Raw genomic sequence first — 18290 nt, forward strand, 5'->3', positions numbered from 1 at the left:
TTCCTCCAAGCGCCCCAGAAGTGGGCGCCCGCTTGTGTTACCGGACAGAGTGGCAGAGCCAGAGGTCTTTGAATGGCCGGAAAGCCCGCCTGATTATGCTAGCAGCTCTGACTGACTGAGCCTTACCCAGAGCCCTGTGCTGAGTGGAAATAGAGTGGGGAGTTGCCAGCTCTTTGAGCCTCTTACTATCCAGGCAGAGGCAGCAGCAACCCCATAGCTGGATTATCAGGCTACTAATTGAGGAAGGAAAGACTAGGAGAAAGGCTCCAGGAACACGGACTCTCTCACTGTCGGAGCCTATAAATGCTAATAGCCTTGACTGCCAACGAGACTAAAGCACAATACATGACATTGCCATAGAGACTTATCAACTGCAAACCTCCACCTGAGCGTGGCAAAGGGGCAAAACCCGGGGTACAGAGTCACCGACCAGGAAGAGGGAGAGAAAAGAAAAAGCAAGAAGATAACCTCTCAAAATCAAGAATAACCTGCAGACTTTATAACCTATCCCATTTTATTATATTTGTTCATTTGTTTCTCTTATCTTCATTCTTGATACTTTTTTTTTCCTCCTCCAATTTGGCTGATTAACTCTCTACCGGTCTTACTCTCTCCTCTCCTTGAACTACACTACCCATAAGTGTTACATCTCCCATTATCTTTTCTCTTCTCTTCCTTTCTCTCTATGAGGGTTGCACTCCAAAACCCTTAACTCTCTCTCTCTCTCTCTCCTTTCTTTTTTCTTCTTTTAGTGGTTCCCTCTTTTTTCTTTTTTTTTCTCTCTCTCTCTTTCTTTTCTCCCTCTATATTAGTTTCTTCCTTTCTCCTTTACATCTCCTCTCATTCAAACCTCAATAACGAACAAATTATCTTATCTGGGACTCAAACTTATGTTTGTGGCCTAAACAGACTTATCAGTAGAGAAGAAATAGAAAAAACCATTAAAAACCTCCCCAAAAATAAAAGTCCAGGCCCTGACGGCTATACCAGCGAATTTTATCAAACATTCAAAGAAGACTTGGTTCCTATTCTACTCAAAGTCTTCCAAAAAATTGAAGAAGAAGCAATACTTCCAAACACATTTTACGAAGCCAACATAACCCTCATACCAAAACCAGGCAAGGATGGCACAAAAAAAGAAAACTACAGACCAATATCTCTAATGAATACAGATGCTAAAATACTAAACAAAATACTAGCAAATCGAATACAACAACATATTAAAAAAATAATACATCATGATCAAGTGGGATTCATCCCAGAATCTCAAGGATGGTTCAACATACGTAAAACGGTTAATGTAATACACCATATCAACAAAACAAAGAACAAAAACCACATGATCTTATCAATAGACGCAGAAAAGGCTTTCGATAAAATACAACACAATTTTATGTTTAAGACTCTCAACAAAATGGGTATAGAAGGAAAATATCTCAACATGATAAAGGCCATATATGATAAACCATCAGCTAACATCATATTAAATGGCACTAAACTGAAGGCTTTCCCCCTTAAATCAGGAACAAGACAGGGTTGTCCACTCTCTCCACTCTTATTTAATGTGGTACTAGAGGTTCTAGCCAGAGCAATCAGACAAGACAAAGAAATAAAAGGCATCCATATCGGAAAAGAAGAAGTAAAGGTATCACTTTTTGCAGATGATATGATCCTATACATCGAAAACCCCAAAGAATCCACAAAAAGACTACTAGAAACAATAAGCCAATACAGTAAGGTCGCAGGATACAAAATTAACATACAGAAGTCAATAGCCTTTCTATATGCCAACAATGAAACAACTGAGAAGGAACTCAAAAGAATAATCCCCTTCACGATTGCAACAAAAAAAATAAAATACTTAGGAATAAACATAACAAAGAATGTAAAGGACTTATATAATGAAAACTATAAACCATTGTTAAGGGAAATCGAAAAAGATATAATGAGATGGAAGAATATACCTTGTTCTTGGCTAGGAAGAATAAATATAATCAAGATGGCTATATTACCCAAAGCAATATACAAATTTAATGCAATTCCCATCAAACTTCCAATGACATTTTTTAAAGAAATAGAGCAAAAAATCATCAGATTTATATGGAACTATAAAAAACCCCGAATAGCCAAAGCAATCCTAAAGAAAAAGAATGAAGCTGGGGGCATTTCAATACCTGACTTCAAACTCTATTATAGGGCCACGACAATCAAAACAGCATGGTATTGGCAGAAAAATAGACACTCAGACCAATGGACCAGAATAGAAAGTCCAGAAATAAAACCACATATATATAGTCAAATAATTTTTGATAAAGGGGCCAACAACACACAATGGAGAAAAGAAAGCCTCTTCAATAAATGGTGCTGGGAAAACTGGAAAGCCACATGCAAAAGAATGAAACTGGACTACAGTCTCTCCCCCTGTACAAAAATTAACTCAAAATGGATCAAAGATCTAAACATAAGACCTGAAACAATTAAGTACATAGAAGAAGACATAGGTACTCAACTCAGGGACCTGGGTTTTAAAGAGCATTTTATGAATTTGACTCCAATGGCAAGAGAAGTGAAGGCAAAAATTAATGAATGGGACTACATCAGACTAAGAAGTTTTTGCTCAGCACGAGAAACTGATAACAAAATAAACAGAAAGCCAACTAAATGGGAAATGATTTTTTCAAACGACAGCTCAGATAAGGGCCTAATATCCAAAATATACAAAGAACTCATAAAACTCAACAATAAACAAACAAACAATCCAATAAAAAAATGGGAAGAGGATATGAATAGACACTTCTCCCAGGAAGAAATACAAATGGCCAACAGATATATGAAAAGATGCTCATCTTCTTTAGCTATTAGAGAAATGCAAATCAAAACGGCAATGAGATACCACCTCACACCTGTTCGATTAGCTGTTATTAGCAAGTCAGGTAACAGCAAATGTTGGAGAGGCTGTGGAGAAAAAGGAACCCTCATTCACTGTTGATGGGAATGTAAAGTAGTACAACCATTATGGAAGAAAGTATGGTGGTTCCTCAAAAAACTGAAAATAGAACTACCTTATGACCCAGCAATCCCTCTACTGGGTATATATCCCAAAAACTCAGAAACATTGATACGTAAAGACACATGCAGCCCCATGTTTATTGCAGCATTGTTCACAGTGGCCAGGACATGGAAACAACCAAAAAGCCCATCAATAGATGACTGGATAAAGAAGATGTGGCACATATACACTATGGAATACTACTCAGCCATAAGAAATGATGACATCGGAACATTTACAGCAAAATGGTGGGATCTTGATAACATGATACGAAGCGAAATAAGTAAATCAGAAAAAAACAGGAACTGCATTATTCCATACGTAGGTGGGACATAATAGTGAAACTAAGAGACATTTATAAGAGTGTGGTGGTTACGGGGGGGGAGGGGGGAATGGGAGAGGGATAGGGGGTGGGGAGGGGCACAAAGAAAACAAGATAGAAGGTGACAGAGGACAATCTGACTTTGGGTGGTGGGTATGCAACATAATTGAACGACAAGATAACCTGGACTTGTTATCTTTGAATATATGTATCCTGATTTATTGATGTCACCCCATTAAAAAAAAAAAATAAAATTTTTTATAAAAAAAAAAAAAAAAAAAAAAAAAAAAAAAAGAAGAAGAGAGAACTGGAAAGATATGCACGCAGAGAAGGCCACGCGAAGACAGATGATGGCGGAGACTGGAATGAGTGATGTAGGGAGTGAGGGTTGAAGGCAGCTACCAGAAACTAGGAGGAGTCAAGGAAAAAATTTTTAGTTTTTGGACCGCCTTTATTTTGTGCTTCTAACCTGTAGAACTGTGAGAATAAACTTCTGCTGTTTGAAGCCAAAAAAAAAAAATAAAATAAAAAAAAAAATAAAAGGCTTGACACAATAAATGCAGTTTATAATCTCTGACCACATTTGGATTAAATCAGAAATTTCTAACAGTAATATAATATATTTGGAAATGAAACAACAAATTTTTAAATAAACGATGGGCAGAAAAATAATTCTGAAAGAAGATTAAAAATATTCTGGACTTAATGAAATGAAAACACAGGATGCAACTAAAACCACGTTAGAGAGGAATTTGAAACTTTTAATACTTGCATAAGAAAGTTTAAAATCAGTGTTTAAGCTGCCACTTTAGAAGGTGAAAATAAAATGCAAATTATATTCAAGATAAGTAGAGTAAAAAAATAAAAAAGATACAAGCAGAAAGCAATGAGATAAATAATGAATAGAATGAGCAAAAATCAATAAAACAAAAACAGTATTAAAAAGATCAATAAAATGGATAAACAAGAGAGGGGTTGGGAAAAGAACACATATCAGGAATGAATAAGGAGCCCTAACTAGAATCACTACCTTTAAAAGGGAACAATGAAAGTGAACTGCTGTTAATATAGTCTATGGCTTAGAAGAAAGGGCTATTTACTTTGGGGAAAAAAAATAAAAAAAAACACAAAAGAAAAATAGAGTATCAGAATCTTTTACTGATTAAAACATTGTATTATAATTAAAATGCAGTTCTTAAATTATATACAAAATATTGTGAGAAGATATCAGGCACAAGTGGCTCCACTGGTAAACTCTATGAATCACTTAAGGAATAAACAATAACAATCTTGGGCAAACTTTTTCAGAGAATAGAAAAGAAACATGCTAGAACTCATTTCCTAAAGCCAGCATTACTCTAATATCAAAACCAGAAGGAGACATTACATAAGAGGAGGAAATAGAAGAGAAAAGGGAACAGATCTGTATCCTCTAGAACCAAGATGAAAAAATCCTTAACAAATTGAATTCAGCAGTATATGAAAAAGATAATAAATCATGACCAACTGAGATTTATTCTGGAAATGCAAAGCTGGTTCAATGTTCAAAAATTAATCATTGTAACTCAACACAATAGACTTAATAAGAAAATCCATATGATCTTCTCAATAGAAGCAGGAAATCATTTGCTGAAATTCAATACCGATTTCAAATAAAACTCTCAGCAAACTAAAAATAGAAGTAAACATTCTTAACTTGATGAAAAATACAAATAAACCTGTAGATAACATGTTAATATGGAAACTTCAGAATTATGTAGGAGAAGCAATTTTAATGTAACCTGTAGCTCAACTCAGGGATTGTCTAATCAGTGACCTGGGCTTTAAACCTTCTCCAAAATGGCAGCTGAATGCCCGGCTCTCAATCAGCCACAGAATCTTAACGAGAAGAAATTTTCTCCCGTTCTTGGTACAGTAAATTTCTTTTTATTGCCTAAGTGCATGCATTATATGACACCTGGCCAGTCTCACCAGTATAAATGCCCCCAACAAGAAAGGGGAAAAGTTTTCACCTATAGCACAGAAGATGCGTGCAGTCCTTTACCCTACAGTAGCTATCAGGGGAAATCACTGGCCGTGGGATATGAGCACATACTACACATGTTGATCTTGCTTTGGCTAATCTCTTCTTTTTCTAAGTAAACTTTGTGCCTACCAGTGTTCACGTGTTGAGTCCTCCTTCCAACTCCAAATCTGTAGAAGATGCATTAGTCTCCTACTTCCAGAGACTGGCATTATTATGTTCTTTGGTGTCCTCCATGTGGGAAGAATACTTACTTGGGATTGGTAACTAATGTTTTGCCCCTAAGATCAGGAAAAAGTCAATGATGTCAGCTCTCACTATTTCTTTTTTTTAAAGGGCACGTTTTTTTATTTTATTTTTTATTCATTTTAGAAAGAAGAGAGAGAGAGAGAAGGGGGGAGGAGCAGGAAGCATCAACTCCCATATGTGCCTTGACCAGGCAAGCCCAGGGTTTCGAACCAGCGACCTCAGCATTTCCAGGTCGACGCTTTATCCACTGCACCACCACAGGTCAGGCCAGCTCTCACTATTTCTATTAAACACTGTCCTGGTATTTTTTTTTTTTTTTTGTATTTTTCTGAAGTTGGAAATAGGGAGGCAGTCAGACAGACTCCCGCATGTGCCCAACCGGGATCCACCTGGCATGCCCACCAGGGGGCGATGCTCTGCACATCTGGGGCGTCACTCTGTTGCAACCAGAGCCATTCTAGCACCTGAGTCAGAGGTCACAGAGCCATCCTCAGCGCCCGGGCCAACTTTGCTCCAATGGAGCCTTTGCTGTGGGAGGGGAAGAGAGAGACAGAGAGGAAGGAGAGGGGGAGGGGTGGAGAAGCAGATGGGCGCCTCTCCTGTGTGCCCTGGCTGGGAATCAAACCCGGGACTCCTGCACAGCAGGCCGACACTCTACCACTGAGCCAACCGGCCAGGGCTATCCTAGTAATTTTAACCAGTACAGGAAAAGGAAATAAAAGTGATTAGATAGAAAAGAACAAGAACCTATATTTTCAAAGACAGCATAATTGTAAATATAAAAAATAGTGAGGAATAACCACCAATACTATTACAATTAATTAGTGAATTTTGAAAGTTGGTAAAATACAAAATAAATACACAGAAATTGATTTTCTATATACTATTAACAAACACTTGTGAATAAAATTTAAAAAAATATTGCTATGACAAGATCAAAACTATGAAATAATTTAGCATAAATTTAACAAATAATGTGTAAGACTTGTACATTAAAAACTCCAAAAAAGAGAAATTAAGAATGACCTAACTGTCCATGGAATAGAACACTCAATGTTGCTAAAATGTCAATCCTAAATAGATCTACATATTTAACTTTATACAAAACAAAATCCCAGCAGGTTGTACTGTAGATTTTTGATAATCTAATTATACAATTCATATGGAAATTTAAAGGACTTAAAAGAAGCAAAACTGCTTTTTAAAAGGAACAAAGATGTCATTCCTACACTACATATAAAGGACAGTAACATGACAACTTAGCATTGGCATACAATTGATAAATTGATGAAAAAGAGATAGTTTAGAAATAGGCTCATACTTATGGTCAGTTTATTTTCCGCAGAAATTCTAAACTAATTCAGTAGAGGAAAAAATATCTTTGCAACAATAAGTGCTTGAAACTGGATATCAATATGAAAAAAAAAATAAAAACCTCAACTTTACCTTACACTAAATAGAAAATTAATTCAAACTGATTCACAGACCTCAATGTAAATGCCAAAGCTACCAATTCTCTGAAAGAAAATCTTTGAAAAATTTGGATTAGCAAATATTTCTTAAAGGACATAAAGGGCACTAAATATAAAGAAAAAGTAAATTTGACTTCATAATAATTAAAAACTTTGCTCTTCAAAAGACACCATCAAAAAAAGAAATGTCAAACCCTAGACTAGGAGAAATAGTTTATAATATATATAGGAGAAATAGTTTATAATATATATTCTGCAGGATTTAATAATAAGAAAAAGTCAAACAGTAAAAAAAAATAAGTAAAATATTTGCACAGACAATATAAAAAGCAGAAATAAGAACTGCAGATTAGAGTATTAAAGGTATGCTAATATCATTAGTAATTGGAGAAATTCAAATCAACTCCACAATATTAAATCATTACATGTACCAGAATGGCTAAAATTAAAGATGATCTTCAATTTCACTTCTAGTTAAGTATATAAGAGAAATGATAACATATGACCATAAAACATCATAGTAGCTTTGCCATTAGAACCAAAAACTGAAAATGATTCAGTTATGTAATAGTAGATGAATTTTTAAATATATCAATTCACACAAAAGAATAACATACATTATTAACGGAAATCATTCATTATTAAAAATTCATAAACTTTTTCAAAAGATAAATTGATAAACCATGACACATCCATACAACAAAATATTACTCATCAATAAAAACCAAGCTGTTGACAAATGAAACACCTAGAGAAACCTTGAATGCATATTGTTAAGTGAAACAAAGTAGTCTAAAAAGGCTTCACACTGTATGAGTCCAAAAATATAACATTATGGAAAAGGGTAAACTACGAGGACAGTAAACGGATCAGAGAAGAGCCAGAGAGAGTGAGATATGGATTGGTAGAACACAGGAGATTGATATTACAGAGAAACCATTTTGTATCATACAGTGCAGGAAGGTGCATAGTATACATTTGTCAAAACCATAAGAATGTAGAAACAGTGAACCCTAATATAGATGAGGGGCTTTAGTTACTAATAATTTATCAATATTGGTTCACCAACTGAAACACATGTACCACACTGATACTTGATGTTAATACTGAGAAAAGTAGGGGATGGGGGGGGGGTCAGGGGTAGAGAAGGGTAAACTATGATGTTGTAAAAAAAAAATGCCAGAAATAAAGGAGGACGTAGTCTATAATTTCATTTATATAAAGTTTAAAAAAGGCAAAACTATATTCCAGGGAAAAAATCAGATTACTGATTGCCTATGGCTGGCTAGTCACCTGGTGTGTGTGTGTGTGTGTGTGTGTGTGTGTGTGTGTGTGTGTGTGGTTTACCTACAACAAACAGAGAACATTTTTAGAATGATTAAAATGTTCTGTATCTTGATGGAGTAATGTTTACAAGGGTATATGCATTTGTCAAATTTCTTTAAACTCTATATTTAAAAATGGTACTTTATGACTCAGCAATCCCTCTACTGGGTATATACGCCAAAAATTCAGAAACATTGATACATAAAGACACATGCAGCCCCATGTTTATTGCAGCATTGTTCACAGTGGCCAAGACATGGAAACAACCAAAAAGCCCTTCAATAGAAGACTGGATAAAGAAGATGTGGCACATATACACTATGGAATACTACTCAGCCATAAGAAATGATGACATCGGATCATTTACAGCAAAATGGTGGGATCTTGATAACATTATACAAAGTGAAATAAGTAAATCAGGAAAAACCAGGAACTACATTATTCCATACGTAGGTGGGACATAAAAGTGAAACTAAGAGACATTGATAAGAGTGTGGTGGTTGGGGGGGGGGGGGGAGAGGGAGAGGGAAAGGGGGAGGGGGAGGGGCACAAAGAAAACTAGATAGAAGGTGACAGAGGACAATCTGACTTTGGGTGATGGGTACACAACATAATTGAACGACAAGATAACCTGGACTTGTTATCTTTGAATATATGTATCCTGATTTATTGATATCGTCCCATTAAAAAAATAAAATTATTTTAAAAAATGGGCCTACTTTAAAATGTAAATTATACCATTAAATTTGATTTAAACAATAAGCCGATATACAAACCATTCACTCAATAAACAAACAGACAAAACCTTTATTTAGGTCCATGAAAGTCATGGCTGTCATATCTGGCTCCCTCTTTCTGAATGCTTTGTAAAATTCTAAATCAATAAACTATAATAAGTAAGTATCAAAGATATGAAATTCCAAAGGAAAAATATCTTTTCTGTTGGTCACAGCCATACTTGATGTGGATAGACACATATTTGCAAGTTTATTCTTAGATAAAAACAAATGAAAGAGCAAATTATATTGATGTTGTCAGAGGTATCAGGGCAATCATTCAATTATTTATTCAGTATTTATTAACCACTCATTCTATGCCAAGAAAGGAGATTCATATGCTTTTTCCTTAAGAACTCAAGAGACAGAGGGTGAGAAAAATGAGTAAACAGGTTGCTCTAATCCAGCATTTTCAACCGATGTGCTGTGGCAGGCACACTGGTTTGCCACAAGAATTTTTAAAACATGTAATACTTGACTATTTAGTCACAGGCAACTGACTTTTTCCCCTGAAATTGTAAAAAAAAACCCAAAAACAAAATGGCAAAAGCCAACACAACAATTGCTGTCCAGTAAGAATGAATCAAAATTCTACCTATTTTTTGTCAGATTGGCAGAATATATAGTTTTTTTTGTTTGCCATAGAATTTTAGTAATTAGTTTATGTGTGTCATGAGTTTAAAAAGTTTGAATATCACTGCTATAATTCAATGTGATAAATAAACCTTTTTCATAAATAATAAAGAACAAGTATGGAAAACATGCAGACATTTTCACGTATGATTTTCTACTCTCTTCAAAGTATTATTTGCAAAAAAATTACATTTCCCAAAATAGAGATATGAGACTTCAGCAAAATTTTGTAAGTTAAGAAGGTAGGCCCTGGCTGGTTAGCTCAGTGGTAGAGCGTCGGCATGGCGTGTATAGGTCCCGGGTTTGATTCCCGGCCAGGGCACACAAGAGAAGCGCCCATCTGCTTCTCCGCCCCTCCCCCTCTCCTTCCTCTCTGTCTCTCTCTTCCCCTCCCGCAGCGAGGCTCCATTGGAGCAAAGATGGCCCGGGTGCTGGGGATGGCTCCTTGGTCTCTGCCCCAGGCGCTAGAGTGGCTCTGGTCGCAACAGAGCGATGCCCCAGAGGGGCAGAGCATCACCCCCTGGTGAGCAGAGCGTCGCCCCCTGGTGGGCGTGCCGGGTAGATCCCGGTCGGGTGCATGTGGGAGTCAGTCTGTCTCTCCCCGTTTCCAGCTTCAGAAAAATACAAAAAAATAAAAATAAATAAAAAAATAAGGCATTGTGTTAAGTGATAAAAAAATTTTTATCATTTGAAAATCTCGAAGACTTAACTTGTCTGAATAAAATGTTCATGTGATATCTAGATATCTGTATGAGTTTTAATACTTAGGACTCGTTTTAAGTTTTTGAATTTTATTGAATAGGCATAAAAATAGAACTTGACAAAAACTTATGTATGATACATAAATCTCTGTTGTCGGTTCTTTTGGTAACTGTATTTATAATTCTGCCTATAACTATAGCTATGTTGATGGCCTCAGAATGTCTGGGTGTCTTATAGGCAGCGAGTTAGTTCCTCCTCTCTATTATTAATTAGACTTGAAATATGTTGAAGTTTCCATGTTCTGAATTTTCCACCTACTCATTGGAAAATTTCTATGCTAGGCAGTTCCTTTCTTCCCTGGCATACATACTAAATGAAGACTTCCTGCTATATTTGGTGCTTTTAAATGATATGAGAGGTGCGTGTGTGTGTTTGTGTGTATGTGTGTACATGTGTGTTGTCCTTACACATTGTTGCACTTCATATAACAAAATGTTATTTTGTGCCGTAGTGATCAAATTGAAAGATCCATCATGGACGGGAAATGTAGATCACTGGATTAGCCAGGAATTGAACCTGTGTTTTAAAAATTGATGCCAGTCTGCAATTGACTTGGTTCATCAGATTTCTTTCACATATCATCCTCAGAAAGTGTGAATGTAATCAAATTGTATTACAGGTTATAAAATTATGAAATTGAAAGAATTTTTCAAACCTAGTGTTTGATACAAATCTTTAAAACTCTTACTTACTGGTAGGTGAAGCAGTTCAGGCTCTGTGACTGAGAAACCAGTGTGCATTTCAAAAGACCCAAAATAGAATTTATTAAAAAAATAATAATAACACAAAAATGCATAGATATGAAGAAGAAACCATTTCTTAGGTATTATCTAAATTCTAAAATTTAAAAAAAAAAACTGTCACTTTGAATGATAGGATCATTTATTATAACATTCCCCCCGAGGTCACTCAGGAGCCACAAATCATGTAGGTGTATACTTTCTAGTAACTTCTCGTGTCATAAGTGACATTCAAGAGATGAAAAATGAGAGTAGTTGCCAGGTGGGGAGTGGAAGGGAAACTGTTAGTACCTTGCCTCTCCTAGCTAAGAGGCAATGGAGCTTGGATTCAGGTGATTGCTGAGTTATTCTTCAGTACTTGCAGCACTAACATGTTTTCTGTCTTTGGGTTCATTGGTTTTTTCCTATGTGTTTATAAGTTTTAGGCCTAAATCTCATAAATTGTTAGTTCTTAGAGGAAATAACTTAAGTCTTGGCCTTAATGGGTGTTAGTCTTTACAAGGACATTAGCTATTTACTCATTTGAATGTATGTTTCAGTCATACTACTGTTTTATCCCTACATTCTTTATTGTGTTATTTTTTAAAAAAACAAGGGCATTGTACAAAATATGATTCAATTATCAAAATAAGAAAATTAACATTAATGGAGTATTAATATCTAAACTAAAATTCAAAGTAAATTTTGTGAATAGTAGCATTGATGTTCTTTATAGCAAAATTATTTTCTCTAATTTAGTAACAAATTAGAATTAGACCAGGGCTGTTATATTTAATTGTCAAATGTCTTTAATCTGGACCACTTTTTCAGCATTTATTTGCTTGTGTATATTTCATAGGCTTGACATTTTTGAAGTGTACAGATCATTCATTTAGTAGAATGTTGCTCAATTTGGCTATGTCTAGTGTTTCATTATAATTAGATTTAGGATATACATTTTTTTGTTAAAATATAAAAGAAATGATGCATACTTCTCTGGGCATCATATCAGAAAGAATGTGACATCCAGTTACTCCATTATTAGTGTCATTCATGTTAGTCACTTGGTTAAAGTGGTGTCTACCAGCAGTGGTGGGATTCAAATAATTTAACAGTTGGTTCTCTGCTCTAACAACCACTTTAAGTATAAAGAAATTATATACTGAAACGCAGTTTATTATTTCATGCATTTAATAGTTAAATAAGAACAACAAAAGAGGTACATAAAACTAGATTATGTTACAAGAAAAAGTTTTAAAATATAAAATAATATCTGATTAAAAAACAAAAAACTGTTATTTAAGATATTTCCAGTGATAGCTTGTCACCCCCTTGTTGTTTGGCGCTTTTTATTGTTACATTATATGTTTTTTTACTGAAATAACAAATGCGAGGGAATGAAAAGATATACCTTCCATTAATGGTATAATGAGTTTTATGAATTGAATGAATAAATATTACAAGCATAGTTCTGTCCATTTTTTTCCATCTATGGACGGAATGAACATCACTACGGCTGCTTAGAATATGCTGTTGCACAGATGAACATTTAAAAAAAGTAGGAAATGTAAATTTGCGATTTCCACATTAGGCGGCTGCCTAGGCCTTAGAGAGAACCCTAATTACAAGTGCCATTTTAACAACTGGTTCACGAAACTTAACAAAAATTCAGGTATCAGTTCTGCCAAACCGGTGTGAACCAGCTGAATGCCACCACTCTCTACCAGGTGTTCTTCAATATTAACTTACTGCTTTTTTTCTTTGTTTTTAATATGTATCTTCTGGAGCAATACTTTGGAATTATATAAACTTCTCATTGTCCATTAAACTTTCTCCCACTAATTTTAGCATCCATTTATGGTTTTTTCTGCTTGAAACAGTTATCACCATGATGGTTGCCAATTAGTATTTTTTTAATTCTATCATTTCTACTTATTTAATTACATGACATTTTACTTTAAGGAAGAGCCGTTCTTCCCTTCCCCTCTTTAATTATTTATATCAGTTTTGTCTTAGGGATTCCTGTTTTACTCTATGAGTTATAATATGTTGTAAACATTATTTACTTTGATGCCTAAAACAAGGCAGGTCTTGTCATTAGGAACTCCTTCAAGCTGACACTTGCTGTCTTCTGCTATAGCCCTCTCCTTTTTAAACAATTGGCTATTTTCTATCACACCAAGATATTTCAGGTTTACTTTAAGTATCCTAGCCCCATCCATGGAATTAGGATTTTCCTCAAAAGCTTAGCTTTTTAATTTTTTAAAGAATATATTAGTATTTAAAAACCAAGATCTGGGAGCGAAGTGTTAGCTAAACTTTTAATGCCCTTTTTCCAAACTTATATGGATGAACATAACAGATGAGAATTCTGAGACACCTCAATTGCAGACCAAAGTCTCTACCCACTTGCAGACTCTTTTCCATGGGCCTTTCCGCAATGAATGAAGCATCATGGTAAAGGCTGAAGAGCAGATCAGGGAGCTGAGATGGATAAGTTTTGATGCTTTGCCCAAGTATGAAGCAGCCATCCTCTGAAAACTTAGTGCAGGAGAGAGGCAGATGACAGGAAACAAGTTCACCTGAAGCTCTCTGTACGTTAACCGACAAAATGATGGGGTGCTAGGAGAACTGAAAGAAATCCTTCTGTGGACTCTTTGTGGCAAAGCAAAAAATTTGTGGAAAACACTACGTATACTATTTGAGCCATTACAGGATATGACAACTGCCTCCAAATACAAAGATAGGGCAGCAAGACAGAGATATTGCTAAACTAGCACAGAGAGCTAGGGCAGAGCTGTAGAGAAAAAAAATATCTCTACTCACCCAAAAATCTGGCAATAGGAGTGAAATACAGAGGAAGAGACACTAGCAGAAGAAATATTTGAAGGGATGATAGCCATGAACTTACTACATCTGATCCAAATTTTAACTCACGTACTCAAGAAGATTATTGAACTCTAGAAAGGATAAGTACAAAGAAAAAACATTGGCTAGAAAACAATTAAATGATTTATTTAAAGTGCTGATAAAAATTAAAACAATAAGAAATTAAATGATAATTCTATATCTAGTGAAAATATCCTAAAACATTAAGTCAAAATAAAACTAATTTCAAACATACAAATTCTATTTGCTAGTTCTCTCTACAGCCCCCTCATTTAGCTATACTCATGTTTTTGTATATTAATGTCCCGCAATTTACTGTATTTCCCAATATTTGTGCCCTTATGCACTCTCCTTCCATGTTCACTGTTGGCATCGCCAGGTGAATTTCTTGAACCACAGAACAAGTATGTCACAAACAGAAGCTTGATAAGAGCTGGCACCCAGAGGTCCATCCTCTTAAATTGTTTCTGCCTGAAGTCCAGCTCCCTGTTGTAACAACGTCCTTTTAGAATACTGGATGGTTAGAGGCTATGTTGAGACATACCCTCAGGGATGAAAGTTCATCGTGGGCACTGTAGCTCCAGTTAAGTTTACAGCTGACTTCAGCCATTTGAGTTACCCAAACCAATCACAATGAGTAGGAACACTGCCTAGTTGAACTTTCCAAATTCCTGATCAACGGAATGCAGAAAATCAAAGTCATTATTGCTTTAAGCAGCTGCCAACCTTTCTTTTGAAGCAGATATTTATCTGCAGAAATAGAATTATATGATAAAAATTCTTATTGTGCTTTTGAAGTTGTATATATTACTTAAAGTAGAATGTGGTAACAATGTAACTAATCATAGGTAACTTAAGAACTACAAAGATATTTAACAATAAAAAATAGAGGAGAAATAAAACAATTCTGAAAAATTTCCAATTAATTCAAAAGAAGGTAGGGGAAGGAAGAATAAAGAATAAATTGGACAAGGAAAGAAAAAACTACCCACTATGGTAGATTTATATACAAAATGTCAATTATTACAACAAAAATAGAAAAACAGCATTCAGTTGGATGTACAGAATATAAAAATAGAAAAAACAGAGGAAGCCACTTAGATTCTGTTTATGAGAGATGGACTTGAATGACAATAAGAAATACACTATTTAAATATGTTAGGTAAAGTTAATGCAGTAATTTGTAGGAAATTCACAGTCTAAACTATTATAAGAATGACAAGATAATGAAATGAACTAAATATCCAACTTTTAGAAGTTCAAAAATGGAAAAACAGGAAGTCCAGAGAATGTAGAAGTAAAGAAATAATGAAATAGAAAACAAAAATTTAATAAAGTTCAATATATGGTCTTTTGAACAACTAAAAAATACCCTGCAAATCTCTACAATACCAATTGAAAAGAGATAGAGGGCAAAAACAGCCACATTAGAGTGAAAGAGGGCATAACAAGAAAAAGAAAACAAAGGAGAAATACTGTGAACAATTTTTGACAACTTTGACAAGTCAAGTAAAATGAAAATTTCCTAAAAAAAAAAAATTACCAAGCTGAATGAAGAGGATACAGAAAACCTTAGTGAACTTGTAACCATTGAATAAACTAAAGCATTAAGTTAAAATCTAACTTTAAAATTAAGCTTATCTGAGAGATTTAAACCTATAATTGTAATTAAGACCCTGTGATATTGGCACCGAGATAGAGAGGGAAGCCAAACTTAGAACGTTAAAACTGAGTCGATTAAATAAGGTCCAAGCAGCAGGTTGACTAGCACACATTGTGGAAAAGACAACATTTTGAATTAGACAAGATGGCTTGGAGCCCTACGCAACCTTAGTCAAACCACAGGTTCATGTTCTCCAGTTTCTTCATTATAAAATGGAAATATATAACCCAATGTTCAATACTCTTGTATGTATTGAGTGAAAGGGTTTGCCAAAAAATAAGTACTGACTAAAATCTTAAATAAATATTGGTACTGTTCCCTTTCAACTCAGATAACTGCACATTAAAAAGAAGAATGCTAGATTAAAGGGAAGAAAGGAGGGAAAAAGAGGGCAATTCATATCTATAATATAGTTTGTTTGTTTTTTACTTATCTGGGTTTTTTTCTTCCTTTTTATGTTTTAAGTGACACCGGGTTTGAAAAGTAAAAATTGGCAAAGTAAAATCTAGATCTGGTCTGCAAGAATACAACCAGTTTTCTCTCTGTCCTTTTACATTTCTTCCTGCCTGCCTCCCTCCCTTCCTTTCTTCCTTTTCATATTTTTTTTCTTTCAAATAAGAGTGATTGCTATAATTTTCATTAAAACCATGCAGCAAGTCATGTTATGAAAGCATGCCTCAGGCAAGGGGCCGAGGGACTCTGAGAAGTCTCAGAGGCATAGTACAATTCAGGAAGCTGCTTTATTGCTGATTTCTTTGCTTGTTAAAATATTCCCAGTCCATAGTTGGGATAATGACTTGCAATGACTATTTTAATTAATTACTTTTTTTTGTTTGAATTTTTAAAAGTATGTCTTTTGTTTTAAAAACCCCAAGACATTAGCAGTTTTTCATATAAAATCATTAATTAAATATTCTAAACAACTAACAGTAACATAAGTAAAATGAAGAGGAAAAATTGAGCTTTCAGAAAAAACACTATACTCCATAGACAAACTATTCTGTGCATTAAGAGCAAGATCAAAACTTGCCAGCTTGTTTAAAATTTAATACTGGACACCTAAAACTGTTTCACAGAAGCCTAGGCAATAACGTTAGATTTCTGAGTTATTCAGCAATCCTGAGGTCCTAAGAATGCCAGCTATTCACATGCCACTATTTTGACAGAGTAAGAGAGACCCTGAATTAACCTTATAAAGATATTCCTGTTTCTTCATGACAGGAATAGATTTGACATCTTGTGACTTACCATTATCTGCTTTGTGAGTGTTACAGCTTTGGGAACTTTTTCTAACAAGCTGAAGCAAAGATTTTTCAGAATACATCCAATTTATATGCAGTAACATTTGCTTTTGTGAATAGTAGGTTTGGCATTTCTGCCAGGCAGTTTAATATGCCATGGTGAGATTAATGAGGTAACATCTAATAAGTTCATCGTTATTATTTTTATGTTTCTCTCTGGGTTAAAAAAACCCTGGAATAATGACTCAACAATGTATCACCACAATTTTTTTTCACATTTATTCACCTTCTCATTTTCATTCATGGTAATTACTCCTTTCCCTTTGACTCCCACCCAATACATAAAGAATGAGAGGGGGGGGAAAGAGAAAAAGGAAACTGCATCTGTTTTATACTTATTATATACAAAGAACTGTGCTCCTTTCACCATTTTTATCTTGGTCAATGCTTAAAACAACCCTATGAGATGGTTCATACAGTCTCCTTATTACCAGTGAAACAAATAAGACTCAGAGAGGTAATGTCACTCTGCAGCACCACACAGCCAATAATCAGAGCAGTGGGAATCTGAGTTCCAGATTATGAGAGTGCAAAGCCTAAAGGAAATATTTATTACAGTCACTTATTTTATACCCCATATCTATCATGCAATTTCATATACTGTCTCAAATAGTTAAATATTATGGATCTTATTTTCTTACTTTGAACATCAAAAACTTTAAGCAGAGAACAGTAACTCACACTTCCTAGAATACAGGCTGCTTTACTTTCTAATGGTAAACTTTTCAGATGAATAACATCTTCATTTGAAAGATAAGGAGAAAGAGGTGAAAAAAATATTCTTATTCAAGTTTACACAGGTGGTAAATGTTGGAGCCAGACTTTATTGTTTAACTCTCATGTATTGTACTGCCTCCACTATATAAAGCAGCAGAGAGACAGTTTAAACAGTGGCCAAGAACTTTAATTTCCACTAACATAATTTTAATTATCATTTTTTCCTGATAAGATACAGATCATGGCATCTAGGTGGGGTGTCTGAGTTACTGCTGCCTAAGACACACACTGAACATCAAAATGCAAGGTTTCTCTGCTATAATTAAGCTCATGCTTGAAGCTAAAAGTGCACTGCAAATTCAAGTACGCCTAGCTAAAGGAAAAGGGGT

General features: G+C 34.9%; 1 non-coding gene across 1 annotated transcript; it reads right to left on the reverse strand.

The window, feature by feature from the left end:
- Nucleotides 1-6247: 6247 nt before the first annotated feature.
- TRNAS-GCU (transfer RNA serine (anticodon GCU)) lies at nt 6248-6323 on the reverse strand. The gene has a single exon. It is a non-coding gene; the product is annotated as a tRNA-Ser (tRNA).
- Between the last annotated feature and the right edge of the window lie 11967 nt (nt 6324-18290).

Source organism: Saccopteryx leptura, chromosome 3 (genome assembly GCF_036850995.1).
Source record: "Saccopteryx leptura isolate mSacLep1 chromosome 3, mSacLep1_pri_phased_curated, whole genome shotgun sequence".
Lineage (NCBI taxonomy): Eukaryota > Metazoa > Chordata > Mammalia > Chiroptera > Emballonuridae > Saccopteryx > Saccopteryx leptura.